The 18,757-nt window shown below is 35.5% G+C and overlaps 1 long non-coding RNA gene across 1 annotated transcript in view; it reads left to right on the top strand.

Moving 5' to 3' along the window:
• Window positions 1–18,757, top strand: part of LOC105476602 (uncharacterized) — a 116,123-nt gene that overhangs the window by 24,035 nt on the left and 73,331 nt on the right. Inside the window, exon 2 of the long non-coding RNA XR_011606547.1 lies at window positions 15,377–15,659. This is a non-coding gene — a long non-coding RNA (uncharacterized lncRNA). The remainder of the gene's footprint in view (window positions 1–15,376; window positions 15,660–18,757) is intronic.

Raw genomic sequence — 18,757 nt, 5'->3', positions numbered from 1 at the left:
TCTTGCTCGCTGAAAGACCAAAGTAAGAAAATAATAATGGGGTCAGGTCTGTCAAAATCAACAAACATGGCAATTTTGTAGCAGCTTTTTTTTTTTTTTTTTTTTTTTTTTTTTTTTTTTTTTTTTTTTTTTTTTTGTGACGGAGTTTCGTTCTTGTTGCCCAGGCTGGAGTGCAATGGTGTAATCTTGGCTCACCACAACCTCCAGCTCCCAGGTTGAAGCGATTCTCCTGCCTCAGCCTCCTGAGTGACTGGGATTACGGGCATGCACTACCACGCTCAGCTAATGTTACATTTTTAGTCAAGATGGAGTTACTACATGTTGGTCAGGCTGGTCTCAAACTCCAAACCTCAGGTGATCCGCCCACCTCGGCCTCCCAACGTGCTGGGATTACAGGTGTGAGCCACTGTGCCCGGCCTATAGCAGCATTTTTAAGGAACTCATGGAAAGAATGATCCAAAGATGTTTTACTCAACTAAGCTTCTGTTCGATGTCAAGACCACAGATAATGAATTTATACCTGGAAGGACTCAGCCTGCTCACAATAGTCTTTCTAGAGGAAACTACGAGAGAATGATCTTTACCCAACCAAAAGATACTGTGAAATCTGGGGTGAAAGGACTGAGAGTGAGCATTTAATATATGTAATTATAAATGTAACATGAAAACAAGGATGATTAAAATGATGGAAAAATATTGTATAGATATGATTTCACAAAGAATAAAGAATTCAACTTAAAAAATCAAAAAAGGAGTGAAAATTTAAAAATAAGTTCATTGATTGTTGGAGTGGAAATGAAGAGATAATCATTTAACGCTGACAAACCAACCATAGACACGCACGACATAATGACATTTCAGTCAACAACATATCTCATACGTAACAGTGGGCCTATAGATTATATTACTGCATTTTAAAGTATCTTTTCTATGTTTAGATTCCCAAATACTTTCTATTGTTTTTTCGCCTACATTATTCAGTACACTCACATGTTGTACAGGTTTTTGACCTAGGAGCAATAAGCTATACCATATAGCTTAGGTGTATAGCAAACCACACCGTGTAGGCTTGTGTGAGTCCACTCTATGATATTCACACAACAACTTAGTTGCCTAACAACACATTTATCAGACTGTATCCCCCTTATTAAACTATCCGTGACTGTAATAAATGTAAGAAAAAGAGGAATTAAAGGTGCCATAAAAGGTAAAAATAAAAAGATAATCACTAGAACAAATAAGACATAGCATTTTCAATACAGTAAAGGAAATTGTTTTAAAGTGCAAAGAAATTTATATAACACTCATTTTAACTTCCCAGAAACAGTCAGTTAACTAGAATTATTTCCAATATCTCTCTCTCTCTTCCAACCCTTTTTCTTTCTCTTTCTCTCATCCATTCTCTCTCTTCATGTGTATTATTACTATAAACTTGAATTGTTGAATTGTATTGTCATTTAATATTTTGTCATGAGCATTGTCCGTGCCATCAAATGTTCACTAAAACATGACTTTTAATAGATTCTTGTATATTCCATGTAATGGATGAATTGATATATTTGTTCTAAAATCTTACTGGCTTATTGTGTTTTATAATCACGAGTGTATTCATTTATTTATTCACTTAACATGCCTTTATAAGATGTCGCATGTTGTACATGATACATCTATGAGCAGGACAGAATTATCCTCTGCCCATCTAGGAAGAAATTTAAACAAGTAATCATGTGAACTGCACCTGGGAACAGGAGATGAAGACCATTCAATTATACTTCCTGAAGGTCTCTTTTAAATTCGTTTCTAAAAGTATCATTTCTCCTTGACATTTTTCTTTCTCCATAATTGGGAATATATATACATTCACTTTTTCATTCTACAAAATTTAAAGTTTATATAAAACATGTTGAACCTATTTTTTTCTTTATCTATCAATGGCAGTGATAGTAATGGTCTCTTAACTCTTAATATACAACATTAACTTTTTTTGTTTCCTCTTCTGTTGTCCCACCATTATCAGTTTTGTTGTTATGAACTGGAACTTTAGATTCATATTTTATGTGTAACATGTATTATTCACCAAATATCATCTTTCAAGAATTATTTTAAACATTTGCCATATTCTATGAACATTGTAGTGACTATTAATTCTATATGCATCTGCTGTTGTTCATAACCTCAGTCATTTTATACCACAACTTGTTCATTTTTCAGTTTTTTATGTCAACTCCTTTTTTGGTCAGCTGGAGTATTTTAAAATATTTTTTCTAGGAAAGTAGTATCTTTGTTGATATTTAAATATATTGTTTGTATAATATTCTAAAGGGCAATTACTGTAATTCAATCAAAAAGAAGTCAGTATGTTTTGACAAAATTTATTCTTGAAAAATGAAATAATTATTAAGAATCAGTTTAAATTCCTTTGATATGCAAATGTACAGAATAGGTAAATCTACAGGGACATAAATTAGATTATGGGTCGCTTGGGGCTGCAGGACTGAGTTGATGAGGGGTGATGCCACCGGGATATGGTGTGGGATTTCTATGGGAAATCATGAAAATATTGCAAAATACATTGTGGTGATGGCTGCACAAATCTATAAAAACACCAAAAGCCATTGAACTCTTCGCTTTAAATGAGTGAATTGTATGGTTTGTGAATCATATCTTTTTACATAGCTGTAAAAAAGAATCAGTTTATTATTTTACTGTTCAATAGTCAATTTGCTGAAATTTATCTGCCCAAAACCAGAGACATCATTTTGCTCATTCATCTCCAAGCTTTTGGCATCTCTTCTCTTCACCAGAGTTTCAGACTCATAGTATAAACTCTATACAAATCACAGCATCAATACACATTTCACTCTGATTTGGCTTGATATAATAATATAGATTCAAAAATCATTCTCAATATTTACTCTTATTTCTACTTTGCTTTTATCTGTGTCTCTACTGTCTCATGTTATGCTCTCCTTACACTTTCAACTGATTAGCCAAATAAACTGTAAAGAATGGATCAGATCTGGCCAACTAATTCATGCTTTTGTGTAAGGATCCATCCTGTGACCCTAGGAAACATCCCATTCCACAGAACTCCATCACAATGGCCAAACAGTGGAATTTAGGGCAACAGAAGAAATTGGAAAAGACATTTGGGAATACAAAGAGATTTTCGAGGATCCTGAAATCAGGGCATGGGTGCAGCTACCAGTCATGCCTCCTGTTCATACTGGCTCCTGAGTGTCCCTGGTTTGTACTTCTACCGTCTGCATTAAACTTCTGGGGACCATTAAGGCTGGTATTTCTCCAAGGAGCTCCTCTTCCCTAACTTGGGTGACTAAATGGCACCTTTATATTTAGTTTGGTTTTTATCCTCTCCTTCGTGGTCCTCTCCCCTACAAATTATAGATGGAAGATGTTTAAGGCCAGTGCTTTGAAGAAAGTAATAAGCTCAAATACAGCATCTGAGGGGGATTCGTTCCAGAATCTCCTGCAGATACCCAAACCCAGGAATGCTCAGGTCCTGATATACAGTGGTGTAGCATTTGCAATCTACGCACATTCTCTTTATACTTTAAATCATTTCTAGATTAAATACCTAATAGAATGTAAATGAAATGTAAATGTAAATGAAACCACCCTCATAGGGTTAACAAGAATTAAATGCTGGGTTCTGGGTTCTGGCTCTGTCACCCGGGCTGGAGTGCAGTGGTGTGATCTCAGATCACTGCAACCTCTGCCTCATGGGTTCAAGTAATTCTCCTGCCTCAACCTGTTGAGTAGCTGGGATTACAGGTGAACACCACCACACCTGGCTAATTTTTGTATTTTTAGTAGAGATGGGGTTTCACCGTGTTGATCAGGCTGTCTGGAACTCCTGATCTCAAGTGATCTGCCCACCTTGGCCTCCCGAAGTGCTGGGATTACAAGTGTGAGCCACCACAGCTGGTTTCCTTTTTCATTTATGTTACATTATTGAAACTTTCAATAAATTTTGGCATTTTTCTTCTCTTTGTCTAAAAGAATGCTAAAAATACTTAAAATTTCAGACAAGACATTTAAGAATCCTTAGGGGAAAAAATAAGAAAAATACAACTGGAGAAAGCATGCTTTTTGAGAAGGTTACCAGTATTCTTCTGGAAAAAAGACATATGAAGATATCGTTACATTAAATCGGCACCACTTTCTAGTTTCTGGAAGTTTGTGGAAATGAAATGAACATGGATGACACCTTATAGTGAGCATCAGCCAAGAAGTGAAGTCTTGCTTCCTTGGGAGCTGAAGAAATGAGAGTGGACTCTTAGGCTTTGAAAGAGCCTTCCAATGCCCTGCCATTTACTGCCACCCACTCTGTCCAAATCTAGTAATTATGGTAATTACTCTCATTGATAATTATCAAATCATTCTTTGGGTGAAAATGGTACGTTCACTCGTGGTAATCTGCTGCTGTTTAACCAAACTGCAAGTGTAATCTTTAGCTAGCTTTGGTCTATCTTGGTATTCCTTTGCTTCAACATAGGCCCATTCTTCCTCTAATGTCCTGTGGAAATGAATGCCTATCAGTTTTTCCTGGGTTTTGACGTTGTTTACTCTGGTTTTTCAATTTAAATAGTACACCTTTTTGCTCCATTTACCTTCTTTGTTGTATTTCAGGTGGATCATCAGAAACTTCCCTAAGAGTTTTACTCCTAACTCAAACTGTAGAGTCTAGAACTATATATCCTCTCCTAGTGCCCAATATTCTGATGAGGTCCTCTTGCAGCACTGCGATGATAATATATTCTCATGTCATGCTTACCATCTCAGGAAATGACTGTACCCCTGACTCACATCAAGCTCATGGTCTACCACGCCTGCCCTCTGGTGTTTCTCCCTCTCGCTTGCATGTAACTCCTTCTGTCAATTGACAAAGTTAGGTTTGACTTTATAAGAAGAACCTTTTCTTTGTTTCCCTTGCCCTTTTGCAGCTTTCCAGGGAGTCACAAGTGTCAGCTGTCAAGGCGGTTTTTAATTATTGACACATCAAGCTTGGCCTTCCCAGGGGAAAGGGAAACTGCTATTTCGCATTTGTGCTACTGAGGGCAATGACTAAGATATGATAAATAAATAACAGTGGATGATGGATGTCTGATCCTCTGCAAGCCACAAGAGAAAACTTCTGTCAAAGGAGCCATGCTTCTTTCTCCTTTTAACAAGGCATCGTCCTTTAGCAGCCACAGTTGCTGCTGTGGAACAATGAGCGTGTGCTCAGAGCACTTATTTTTTCTATGCTTGGAAAAAGAGGGTGGCAACCTTCATAAATCCTACATTGTAGGGCTTGTCTATTTCATCCTTCTGCTGGCCTGCTTTAAAGGAAGAAGAATGGAAATGAGATTTCCTCCCTGAAGACCTAGATGCATGACTTTGCTGCATCATTGTAGGACTCTTAGCAACCCACTGTCTTTCCGTTCTTCAGTTTCCTTATCTATAAAATTGAGATATCACTTCACTCTGCCTATACTACATCATTGCTCTGAGACCCTGTGGAAATAATATGTATAAAAATATAAAAAGAAGGGGGGGCAAGGGCTGAAAACTTTCTATTGGATACTAAGTCCACTATCTGGGTGATGGGATCAACAGAGGCCTGAACCTCCGTATTACACAGTATATCCTGTAACAAACCTGCACGTGTACCCACTGAATTTATAATAAAAATGGAAATTTAAACAATTAAAAAATAAATATATGTAACAATATACATTTTATTTGAATTATTAGCTGTTTTCTTCTCTTTCCCTATTTTACTTTTTTAAGCTCTGTAAAAGTTAAGGCTTTCTTTTGCTCACTGCTAAGCTCCCAGTACATAAAACAGTGCCTGACACATGGTGAACACTCATTCAATATTTGAGGAACAAATGGATTAAGCAATGAATAAATGAGTTAAGTATCTACCATGCAGCTACTGTGGCTGCTATGGGGTCATAGAAAAGTGCATAAAATAGGCATAACCTCTGCCTTTGTGAGATTTAGAATTTCACTGGAAACATAGAATGCTTTGAATAAAGACATCAACTTTCCCTTAAATTAGACAGGACTGGAAGAAACAGGGATAAAGAAAAAAATTAGGTATAAAAATAAGTGAAAATTTGAAGCTGTCAAGTTTATCTTTAGGATCCAGCTTTTTTTCTTGTTGGTCTATATCTCCCTTCTGTTGACTTTCTTCTGCTCTACTCTCCTCATTCTTTTTGTCCCCTTATAGACAATTCTGTTTTTCTCCTATTTGCAAACTCTTCTTATGAAACTATATAGGTGATTTTTATAACATTAATGCATCTCCCTTTGGGATTTTCTATGTAGATGATTATGTCATCTGAAAAGAAAGGCATTTTTTTTTTTTTTAATACATATGCCTTTTTTTCCTCCCTAGCTTGTCTTACTGCATTGGCTAAATAGCCAGTATAAAAGTTTTCTTTGATTCCTAGTTTTGCTAGGAGTTTTTCCTGCAATAGTGTTGAATTGTGCCAACCTTTATTCTGCATCTAATGAGATGACCTTATGATTTTTCTTTTCTGTTAATATGTCAAATTACATTGATTGTCTTTTCATTGCTAAACCAACTTTGCTTTTATAAAATATGTCCCATGACCCATAATAAGTTATCATCTTTTATATATATATTGCTGGATTTAACTTGCAATTTTTAAAATTTTGGCAACTATGTTCATGAGGGATATTTGTGTGCAATATATTTATTTTGGAAATATCTTTGTCCAGCTTTGATATTAATATTGTGATGATCCAATAAAACAACTTGGTGTTTTCTACTCTACTTTCTCAGTATTTATGTAAGATTGGGAGTATAACTTTCTTAAATATGTAGTAAAAATCACCACTAAAGCAACCTGGAATTTTCTTTATGGGAAAATTTTTGACAAATAATTGAATTATTTTAATGAATATATGAGTCTTTATATTTTGTTAATCTTTTTTCAGTTTTTGATAAGTTTTTAATTTCATGGAATTTAGCCATTTTATCTGAGTTGCCAAATTTAGTGGCATATAATTGTTGATAACGTTCCCTTAGTACATTTTAGTATCTGCGCATCTATGTTGTCATGGCAATAAAGGACAAAATTCTGTTAGTTTCTCTATTATTTATTTACTATTTGTTCATTGTGACAGGGTCTCACTCTGTCACCTAAGATGGGGCAGTGGTGCAAGCATGGCTCACTGCAGACTTGACCTCCTGGCTTCAGGCTATCCTCCCATCTCAGCCTCCCAAGTAGCTGGGACTACAGGTGTGCACCACCACGCCTGGCTAATTTTTTATTTTTTGTAGAGATGGGGGTCTCACTATGTTGCCCGGGATGGTCTTGAATGCCTGGCCTCACCCATCTTCCTGTCTCAGCCTCCCAAAGTGCTTGAATTACAAGTGTCAGCCACTGTACCAGCAGTTTTTTGTTTTTTATTTCATGGATGTCGACTCCAATCTTTATTACTTCCTTATTTCTGATAACTTTGGTTTTACTTTGATCTTCTTCTTAGTTCATCAAGTATACCCATGGATCTTTGATATTAGACATTTTCAGTTTTCAAATATAATAAACGTGTAATGCTATAAAATTTCCTCTAGATTTTATTTTATTCATTTTGATTTTTATATTTTCATTATAATTTGGTAAAATTAATTTTAATGTCCCTTGTAATTTATTCTTTGGTCTATTGAGGACTTACAGATATCTTATTGTTACTAATTTGTCATTTAATTTCATTGCAATCAGAAGATATAGTCTGCAAAATTTCACTCCGTTAGCATATTGAAACATTCAAACCTTTTTGCCATATTGAAACTTCTTTTATAACCTAGAAGATGGTCTATTTTGGTAAGCATACTAAGTACACTCAAGTAGAACATGTATTCTAGTATAATGTTCTATAAGTAATAATTAGTTAAAAGAGGTGCCTAGTGTTGTCCAGAGCACTTATGGCCTTACTGATTCTGTGTCCAGTTCTATCAGTTACTGAGAGATGAATGTTAAAATTTCCGATGAAATACATGGATTTTTCTATTTCTTTTATCAGTTTAATCAATATTCACAGCACTATTTGAAACTCTGTTATTAGCCATATACATATTTGTGATTAGTATAGATTCCTGAAGGACTGAACATTTCATCATTATGAAGTGTCCTTTTTTAAATCTCTTGTAATAGTCTTTGTCTTAAGTCTATCTTATATTAAGATAGCCCCTCCAGCTTTCTTATGGTTATTGCTAAGATACCATATATCTTCCATTCTTTATTTTAAATTTTCATTTTCTTCACATTTAAGTGTGTTGTGTGCTGCTGGTGGATTATAATTGAGTCATGATTCTTTTTCAACTCTAATAACATCTTCCTTTAATTACAATGTTTAGTCCATCTCCATGCAGTGTAATTACGGATAACAATTGAGATATAGCTACAAGTCTCTATTTGTTTTCTGTGTTTCCAATTTTTTTGTTCCCCATTTCTATTTCTTGCCCTTTTTTTGTTAATTCAAGATATTTTAGAATTCTACTTTAATTTATCTAATGACTTTTAATTTATAGTTTTTTTCTATTGCTTTTAGTGAGCTTGATTTCGAAATTAAAATCCAAATTATTAACTTTTCAAACTACTTAGAGTTACAATTATACAACTTCATATAAAAGAATCTTGCAATTGTGCTTTTGTTACATAATTTTTCATGATTTACCTCAACATATATTACAAACTCCCAAATAAAACTTACACATTTTGCTTTAAGTAGCCATTTAAATTATATAAAAATAATATAGAGAAATATATCTTATAAAATTGTATATAAATTTTTCATATAATCATACAGGAAATAAGAGAAAAATTAAGCTCTTATTTACATGCATATTTATCATTGCCATATCCTTCATTTCTTTCTGAAGATTCAAATTTCCATCTAGAATTATTTCCCTCAGTCTAAATAACTGCTTTTGCATTCCTTTTAGTACACGTCAGTTTAGAAACACATCTTTTCATTTTTTATTTATCTAAAAATATCTTTTTTTGGCCTTCATTCTTGACATATACTTTCAAGATATACAACTCAGAATTGGCAGGTCTGGATTTTCCCCTTTCTACACTTTATATATCATGTTTGCCTAGTTTCCGGGTTCCCTTGTTCTGATCAGAAGTCAGTATTATTCATTTAATATAATGTGCCATTTTTTTGCTTTCTGGATTTTTTCTTTTTCTTTTGTCCTCAGCAGTTGTACTATGATATACCTAGGTGTGGTTCCTTTGTATTTATTCTGTGTGGAGCTATTTGTGCTTCTTAAATTTGTAAGATTACACCTTTCATTTATTTGTGGATTTTTCAGACAGGACTTCTTCAGATGTATTCTTTGCCTGTTCTCTTTCTTCTCTCCTTCTGGAATTATTATATTTTAAAATTATTCCATTTTTTAAATTGCATTTTTTGTAAGTTAATTGGTATTGCCCCACATAATTCTGTCTTCAATTTTTTTTTCTTTCTCTTCTTCACAATGCATATTATGTTAATCAGTTTTAAAGTTTTTTGGTTATTTCTTCCCTCATCTCTAATCTTCCCGTTGAAGCCATTCAATAAAATATTCTTTATTTTAAACATTTTAGTTTTCGGTTTTAAGATATTCCTTTGGTACTTGTTTACAATATTTATTTTTCTAAGGATATTTTATTATCTGTTCCTTCATTATAAGCATATATTTCTTTCATAATTTAATATAGTTATAATAGCTGCTCTAAACACTTATATGCTAATTCCAATACAAGGATACCAACACCTCTAGGGAGTTTTCAATTGATTGTTTTTCCTCTTGACTATGGTTCAACTACACTAGTTTCTTAATATGTCTACATTTCTTAAAAAATTTTTATTGATACATGATATTTGTACATATTTATTGGATACATATGATATTTTGATACATGCATAAAATGTGTAGTAATCAAGTCATGGTATTTAGGAATCCATCACCTCAATAATTTATCATTTATTTGTGTTTGAAACATTTCAAATCTTCTCTTCTAGCTGTTTTGAAATATAAACTATATTGTTGCTAACTCTACTGTGCTTTAGAACACTAGAACTTATTCCTTCTCTCTAACTGTATGTTTGTACCATTTACCCCTCACCATGCGCACGCACACACACACACACACACACACACACACACACACACACACCCTTCCCTGACTCTAGTAACTATCATTCTAATCTATATCCATAAGATAAACTTTTTTAGCTTGCACATATGAGTGAGAACATGCAATATTTGTCTTTCTGTGCCTGGCTTACTTTACTCAATGATCTCCAGTTCAATCCATGTTGCTGCAAATGATATTTCATTCTTTTTTATGGCCAAAGAGTATTACTTTTTATTGCATACTTCACTTTGATGACAACACATTGTAGAGAGTCTGAATTCAGTTAATCTCCTGCGAACAGCAGTGGTTTTTATTCTAGCAGTGACTGAAATTACTGACTGATCACTTGGTTTTGGCATCTTGCTCTGTATTTTGGGTGGGGGAACCTATTTCAGCTTTGTCTTTCATGTTAGCCATATCCTTAGTCCTGGGATGTAGTGATTACTTTTAAAGTATGACCCTTCTGGGCTTCCATTTAAAAAACTAAAAACTAAAGTGTCCTTAACAGATCAAATCGTCTGAATTGATAGGATCCCAACATCAAACTCTGTCTCTCATGCAGAAGTCCTTAACTAAAATCTCTTTTTAGACCTCCAGTTTGTTGCTTACTGGTGGGCGATTTGGAGCCTCACACATACATTCACAGTTTGTGTGTCAAATACTTGAGGAGAGTTTAGACTCATCTCCTAATCAATTTATCTTTTCCAGAATCCTCACCCCTAATTTTTGGTTACGCTGACAGCTTTAAACTCAGTCTTCTCACTCCTCAAGGTGACAATCCTGAAGCTCTCAGCTTAGGTTCTAATTGTCCTGCACCAGCCCTATTGCAGAATGAGCAGGAACCTCAGGTTAGAAACAATGTGAACACAGAGATTACCCACTGTGTTCCTCTTTCTTTTTTTTCTCTTTTTCTTTCTTCCTTTCTTTCTTTCTTCCTTTTTGTTTCCTTTCCTTTCCTTTCCTTTCTCTTTCTTTCTCTTCTCCTTCTCCTTCTCCTTCTTCTTCTTCTTCTTTCTCAGAGTCTTGCTCTGTCGTCCAGTCTGGGGTGCAGTGGCACAATTTTGGCTCATTGCAACCTCTGCCTCATGGGTTCAAGTGATTCTCCTGCCTCAGCCTCCCAAGTAACTGAGATTACAGAAGTGTGCCACCACGTCCAGCTACTTTTTGTATTTTTAGTAGAGAGGGGATTTCACCATGTTGACCAGGTTGGTCTTGAACTTCTGACCTCATGATCTGCCTGCCTCAGCCTCCCAAAGTGCTGGGATTACAGGTGTGAAACACTGCGCCCGGCTGTTTTTGTCTTCTTTCAAGGGCTGAATCTTCTCAAGTTCTGCTTGCTTTTGGTCATTCCTCAGGGTGATCAAATAACTGTATGTAACTGTGCAAGCACACGTGTGTGTCTGTCTGTGTGTATATATGCATGTATATATAGTTACATATAGTTTTTAATTGTTATAAACTGCTCCACACTCTCTGAAACTGGAATTGGGTGAGAGTTTTTTGTTTGTTTTGTTTTGTTTGAGTTCTCCCTCTACCTATCTGACCTATCCTATCACTCGGTTTTTCTTCATCTCTTCAGAAAACATTTCAACTTTGTCATTATAACAAATAATTTGCAGCTATCTTTGCAAGTTTAAAACTGGACCTTTTCTGTGTCAATGAAGAGAAATAGGTTAAGATAATAAATTGAGCAAATATGAATCAAAAGTGTGATTGAATAGGACTTCGTATCTCTTTGTTCTCACAGACTAAGCATAACTCTAAGATAAACATGTTTATGAAACATGAACAATTATATCCTCTGGTTTTAGGACTATGTAAAGGAGTTTTGCATCTATTAATTAAATATTATTGACACAAATATTAAAACACGGGACAATAGACAATATCTTGCCTTGTGCATTTTTTCATACTTTTCTCCCTTCTGTAAATTAGTTTATTCAACAAAGTTTTGCTGCACATATATATTTAGGTACTGGAGATTAAGCATTTTTTAAAAAAAATTCTGTCAGAGGTCATAATGTAGCAGAATAGAAAGACCATTCTTTTTCTGGTTGTATTTTGCCTTATAACATCTATTTAATTTTTGTGTTGTCTAATAAAGTGTTTCAGAATGGTTTGGGGGCTAGCTGGATTAATTTACAAATAGCCTATGTAATTCTTGTAGAGCAAAAGTACATGCATCAGCCCAATTAAGTACTCTTAACATACGACTTTTAAAACAAATAAGTATTCCATGGTGTATATGTGCCACATTTTCTTAATCCAATCTGTCACTGATGGACATTTGGGTTGATTCCAAGTCTTTGCTATTGTGAATAGTGCTGCAATAAACATACGTGTGCATGTGTCTTTATAGCAGCATAATTTATAATCCTTTGGGTATATACCCAGTAATGGGATGGCTGGGTCATATGGTACATCTAGTTCTAGATCCTTGAGGAATACTATGCAGCCATAAAAAAGGATGAGTTTGTGTCCTTTGTAGGGACATGGATGCAGCTGGAAACCATCATTCTCAGCAAACTATTGCAAGAACAGAAAACCAAACACCGCATGTTCTCACTCATAGGTGGGAACTGAACAATGAGATCACTTGGACTCAGGAAGGGGAACATCACAAACCAGGGCCTATCATGGGGAGGGGGGAGGGGGGAGGGATTGCATCGGGAGTTATACCTGATGTAAATGACGAGTTGATGGGTGCAGCACACCAACATGGCACAAGTATACATATGTAACAAACCTGCACGTTATGCACATGTACCCTACAACTTAAAGTATAATAATAATAAATAAATTTAAAAAAACAAATAAGTAAAAGAAAACAAACAAACAAAAAAAACACCACCACCTTGTTAGAGGCATTAGAATAAAGGAATGGTTGAAAGTCAAGCTAATCATCCCCTAATTTTCTACTCTTGTACCAAGGGTAGAATAATCTCATGGTATGCACATTCTGCTCTTGCGAAGTATGTATCTTGGAGAAGATATGATGCTTGATAAAACTCCTGAATTTTACATGGTTCGGCCACAGGCAGAGTTGGGTTTTCAGGGAAGCTTCTGTGTAGGGTGGAATTAATAATACTCACACAAGCTCCAGTGAATAATGATGGCTGCACTGCTGTATATGCCCCTTAGAAGCCTCCACACACATGTATTCGTCAAGTGCCTGTCTGTTAAAACAGGGTCAGCTTATTCCTCCCCTCTAAGACACCTAAAAAACCAGATTCCCTGGTTTCTGTCCTCTGAAGTGGAGATTAATTTCACTAAGGATTAAATAAATTTAATATATCAAATTATTTTTTCAGATTAATCTAGTTAGCTGGTAGAAATTTATTTTCAGAACAGTACATATGGATTGTTCTCTTCTTCCTATTTATATGGAAAAACCCCTTTTAAATACTGAAAATTATTATTAGAAGTCACTCCTGTTTTATCTGTTTTATCTCTGGACACTAAGTTTATTCAAAGATAACTTCTCAAACTTCAAGGTCAAAAACTAAGCCCTTTAAATTTTTACTTGGTATTTCTTAGACATTATGTCATTGTTTACCAGATTTTAACAAAGTTGTGAACTGCTTATAAAAATCTGGGGCTTTTGTTGGGGTTCACCCCAAAGTCTCATCAAATTTTAACATCTAACAAATGCTCAAAAAAAGTCATTGTTTAATCCCAGAATAGAAAACTACTATCAAATATTATTGCCAGCAAAATGATAAGCATTCACCAGTAGCATTTTTCTCTATCTGTCTTTTTTTTTTTCTTTTGGAGACAGAGTTGCTCTGTTGTCCAGGCTGGAGTGCAATGACACGATCTCAGTTTACTGCAACCTTCGCCTCCCAGATTCAAGCAATTCTCCTGCCTCAGCCTCCAGGGTAGCTGGGATTACAGGTGCACACCACCATGCCCAGCTAATTTTTGTATTTTTAGCACAGACAGGATTTCACCATGTTGGCCAGGCTGTCTCAAACTCCTTGCCTCAAGTTATCCCCCCACCTCGGCCTCCCAATGTGCTGGCATTAGTCGCCTGAGCCACCACCGCGAGTGGCCTCTCTCTATCTCCTTCTAAAAGAGCACAACTCCTTGCTGGGATTTTTTGTAAAGGTGAAGTACTAGGTTCATGATGGAGATATGCTTCCTTCTTTAAGACAAATTTGAGAAAGAACCTTATCTGGTTTTAGTAAAAGGATAAACAAACCAATTTGAAGTAGGAGGTGAAAGACTAATGGTAACTAAATATGAGTCCTAAAATTGTATGTTAAGGAAGAAATAAGACATTTAAAGAGAAACGAGGCTACTGCACCTGGAAATGGGCCCAGATGCTCCCTGCTAACTGGATCTTTGAACACCAACTCTGTGTATTTACTAAGCATCCCTTTAGAAGTGAAAACAAAAAAGGCTGGCAGGTCTTTTCTTGATTCTAGTTCATCCATCAGGAGTGGACCTTCCTCAGGCTCTGGCCCATGACCGGGATTTCATTGGTCCACTGTCCCAACAGAAGTCAACACCCCTCTAAACAGCATTTCACTTAATCTAGCTCATTAAGCATTCAAGGCAATCAGAAGGTTAAATTACACAGAACAAACACCAGTGGCTGGTATACAAATAGTAGGAGGAAGAGGTGTCCCTAGAGGGCAGAGAGTGGCAGGGTTGGTAATTTTGTGAATTGTATCATTAATAAAATATATTTTATTCTATTTGATGCTGACTTTGGGAAGTTCCTGTGTGATGATTACATTTTTAAGCAGACAATTTTTTTTATGGCTTTACCCAAGGCTAAAGGCAAATCTAATACAAAATTCAAAAAGACTTAGCTGAAATGCCCATTAAAATTTTAGTTGTGTCCTTTTAGGAGTTTTTAAGAGCTATAAATTCAAAGCTGCCCAAAACAGAAAAAGAGGTAACTTTAACTATTGTATAACTCAGAGTGGGAAACTTACAAACAAAAGTATGATGGTTCTATATTTTTAATTAAAAAAAATTAGAAACTTTTATTTTCCTGGTTCTTAATATTTAAAGAAAGTTTGTGTATCAAGATGACCATCTTATTATTGAAAACTGGAATTTTTTTCAAGTTAATGAAAGACAAGTTAATATATTTTTTATAACTTATAAACCTAGAAGAGTGCTTTGCCATAAGTTAATTAATTATGAAGTTTTAAATCTATATAATTACAACTTTGTTGACATCAGTACCTTCTATTTTTTAGAATAGTGCAGAAAGGTGTGTACTAAACAACATTTGGAAGAAGAAAAACCTGGCATCATTCTGAGAAAGTATTTTCTCTAACTCTGAGCATGCAGTGGATTCTATGGGTAAACTGAAAGGAACAGGATGGATATTGGACAGCTTCCCTGCTTTTCTAGAATCAAATGCGAAACTATTATTTTAAGTGAAATCAATTATCAGATTGTGCCACATTATTCTTCTTATTTTTTAATCCAACATTTAAGGAGCACCTCCTATGTGTAAGATCCTTCTCTGGACATAAGGTATATTCAAAGATAACTAAGATCGCCTCTCTCTCTCTCTCTCTCTCTCTCTCTCTCTCTCTCTCTTTCAGAGAGCTCGTAATGTGTACAGGAGATAAATTACATTTGTTGACAAATACCTATAGTATCCCATGGAATAAAATGTGACACAGGCAAATTGCAAAACTCACAAAGTTCCTGCTAGAAAGACAACTGTTAACGTTAAGGCTAAGAATATGAGCTCTAGAGTGAAAATGCCTGCGTTCAAATATTAACTCTGCCAACATGTTGTTTGACTTTGGGGAAACTATTTACCTTCTCCTACCTTAGTTTCCTTACCTATAAAATTTGGGAAGAACAGTTTTACCTCAATGGACTGGTGTGAGGATTAAAGGAGATGGTAAATGTAAAACTCTTCATCTAGAGCCTGGCATGTTCCAAATCTTCAATAAATCATGTCTATTTTAATTATTAAACACCTAAAATTGTCTCATTACTCACACTTCAGATCCATCTTCCATTAGTTAGAAAAATTAATAGGTGGCTATAATGTATATTCATTCTAAATGTGTGAATAGAACAAGTAAAAATCTCTTCATGAATGGAATTTAGAGAGGGGGAGACAGAAAACAGATTAGATGGCTCTCCAAGGTGGAAACAGCACATATAATTGCCCTAAGTGTGTTTAAAATGTTGAAGAAAACCAGCAAGAAGGTAAGTATGGCTGCAGCAGAATTGGTGATGAGAGGTAGTAAGAGATGAGATTTGAGAGGCAATGGATGAGGCTGATAGAGTATGACTTTCTAGGCTCTTGAAAGGTCTTCCATTTTTTTCTTTGAATAGAATGGGAAGTCATTCCAGGGTTTGCAGCCAAGAAGTGACAAGATCAGACTTACGCTGCAACAGGGTCACTCTGGTTGCATGTCAGAATCGATTCAGATTTGGCAAAGATAGAAATAGAAAGACAAATCATGACAAAATGGCAATCATTCAAGGAAGAGAAAATGATGGTTTGGGCGGTGACCTTCTAGTGGAGATTAAGATAATGGAGGACTCTTAATATATTTTGTAGCAGAATCAACAGGTTTTGCTAAAAGATTCCCTGTCGGATTTCCCCAAGCGACTGAATGCATGCAGTTGCCACTAACTGAGATGGAGAAAACCATGAGTGGAGCATGTTTAGGGGAGGATGTCATACATTTGGTTTTGGGGCAGGTGTAAATTTGAAATGTCTGTTTCTGTATGGAGATTCTGGATATAAAAGAGTTGGGAGGTTTAAATATATGGATCTGAAATTCATAGAAGAGGATCAATCTTGACATAGAAATTTGGGAGACATCAACATATAGACGCTATTTAAAGCCAGGTTACTGGATAAGATCACTAAACAATAAGAGTAGATACAAAAGATTATGGTTCCAAAATCTGAGTCACAGACCACCTAGAAGGAAAGGAGATGAGGAAGAACTAGATGAGGAAACGGATAAGAAAAGAAGAGAGGGGGAAACCCTGGAAGTCAAGCAAAGGATATATTTCCAAGAGCAAGGAGTGATGAGTCATGTCAAATATCCTATCAAGGAAGACAGCTAAATATCATATCAAAGAAGACTATCATATCAAGGAAGACAGTTAATAATTAATCATTAGATCTAGCAACATGGAAGACTTCCATAAACTTGATAAGAATAATTTCAGTTAAGTGTTACAGGCAAAAGCCCTATTGGAGTGGATCCAAGGGGAAATCGGAGGAGCCTAATTGAAGGCAGAGTATAAACTTCTTTTGACAGGTTTTCTTGTAAAGGGGAACAGAGAATTTATAGCTGGAAGGGATATTAAGAGAAGGATAGCATGTGTATATATAACTAGAAACAATGCATTAAAAATAAAATTATTAATGATGTACGGTGAGGGTAAACTACTTTAGTGATGTCCTGGGGTAGATGGGGTGAATTCTTTCCTTTTTCTTTTTCTTTTTTTTTTTTTTTTAAATGGAGTCTCTGTTGCTCAGGCTGGAGTGCAGTGGCGCAATCTTGGCTCACTGCAATCTCTGCCTCCCGGCTTCAAGCGATTCTCCTACCTCAGCCTCCTGAGTAGCTAGGATTACAGGTGCCTGCCACCATGCGTGACTAATTTTTGTATTTTTAATAGAGAGAAGACTTCACCATATTTGTCAGGCTGGTCTCAAACTCCTGACATCAGGTGATCCACCAGCCTCGGCCTCCCAAAGTGTTGGGATTACAAGCATAAGTCACTGCACCTGGCTGATGGGGTGAATTCTAATCCTAGGAGCACATAGGATGGTAAATGAGGTAGAAAGACATTGGAAAAGTTTTATTCTGATTATCTCTATTTTCTCAAAGAATTAGGAAACAAACCATAAATGAAGAGTGTTTAAAAAGAGGAGAAGTTTGGAAACATTTTCTAGGAGGAGGCTTCTTTTACCTAATCCTATAAGCAATGATAACGGGCTGTCTAGTATGCAGGGACTACCTGTCCAGCAAGCTTGTGATCTGGATGTTTCAAGTTCACTTTTTCTCTTTTTGCTGAGATGGTTCAAAAAGTCAGTTTTGCTACTGTACTGTGTACTGAGAACAAAGATCATGTCTTTATATCCCTGATACAAATCTCAGTGTCTAGCACACAATGGTCATTTATTCAATGTTTACAAAATTAGTAAATATTTTACAGCCATGTTATATTTTTATATAGTGCTGATTTTGTAAGTATATAGGTGTTACGGGTATGTGTGTTGTTAGTCCCTGAACCCCTCCCAGTACTAATTATACAGCTATGTACAGAATACTCGGTCTTTCTCTTGAAATTAAAAAAGAAGTATGCTGCCTTTAAGGGAATATTTTAACAGGCCAGACTCTGTGGATTTTCAGATTTAGAAATAGTCTTTTCGCCAATCTGTACCCTATGCCAGGGATTCCAACTGTTTCTAGTTCACTATCAGCATGAAGAATTTCGACATGGAAGAAAGACCATGTTGTTTGAAGCCAGAGTGACTGTAATTAGAAATTACAGTCTTATCTGGTAAGTTATTCTACCACTCACATGTCCTGTGCCTACACATGGGGTTGCATATTAAATGAGATTTTATGGACCAGATCAAGGTT

This window comes from Macaca nemestrina, chromosome 8, assembly GCF_043159975.1.
Source record: "Macaca nemestrina isolate mMacNem1 chromosome 8, mMacNem.hap1, whole genome shotgun sequence".
Taxonomy (NCBI): Eukaryota; Metazoa; Chordata; class Mammalia; order Primates; family Cercopithecidae; genus Macaca; species Macaca nemestrina.
The sequence above is the reverse complement of the archived record's forward strand: the minus strand, read 5'-3'. Positions and strand labels throughout refer to the sequence as shown.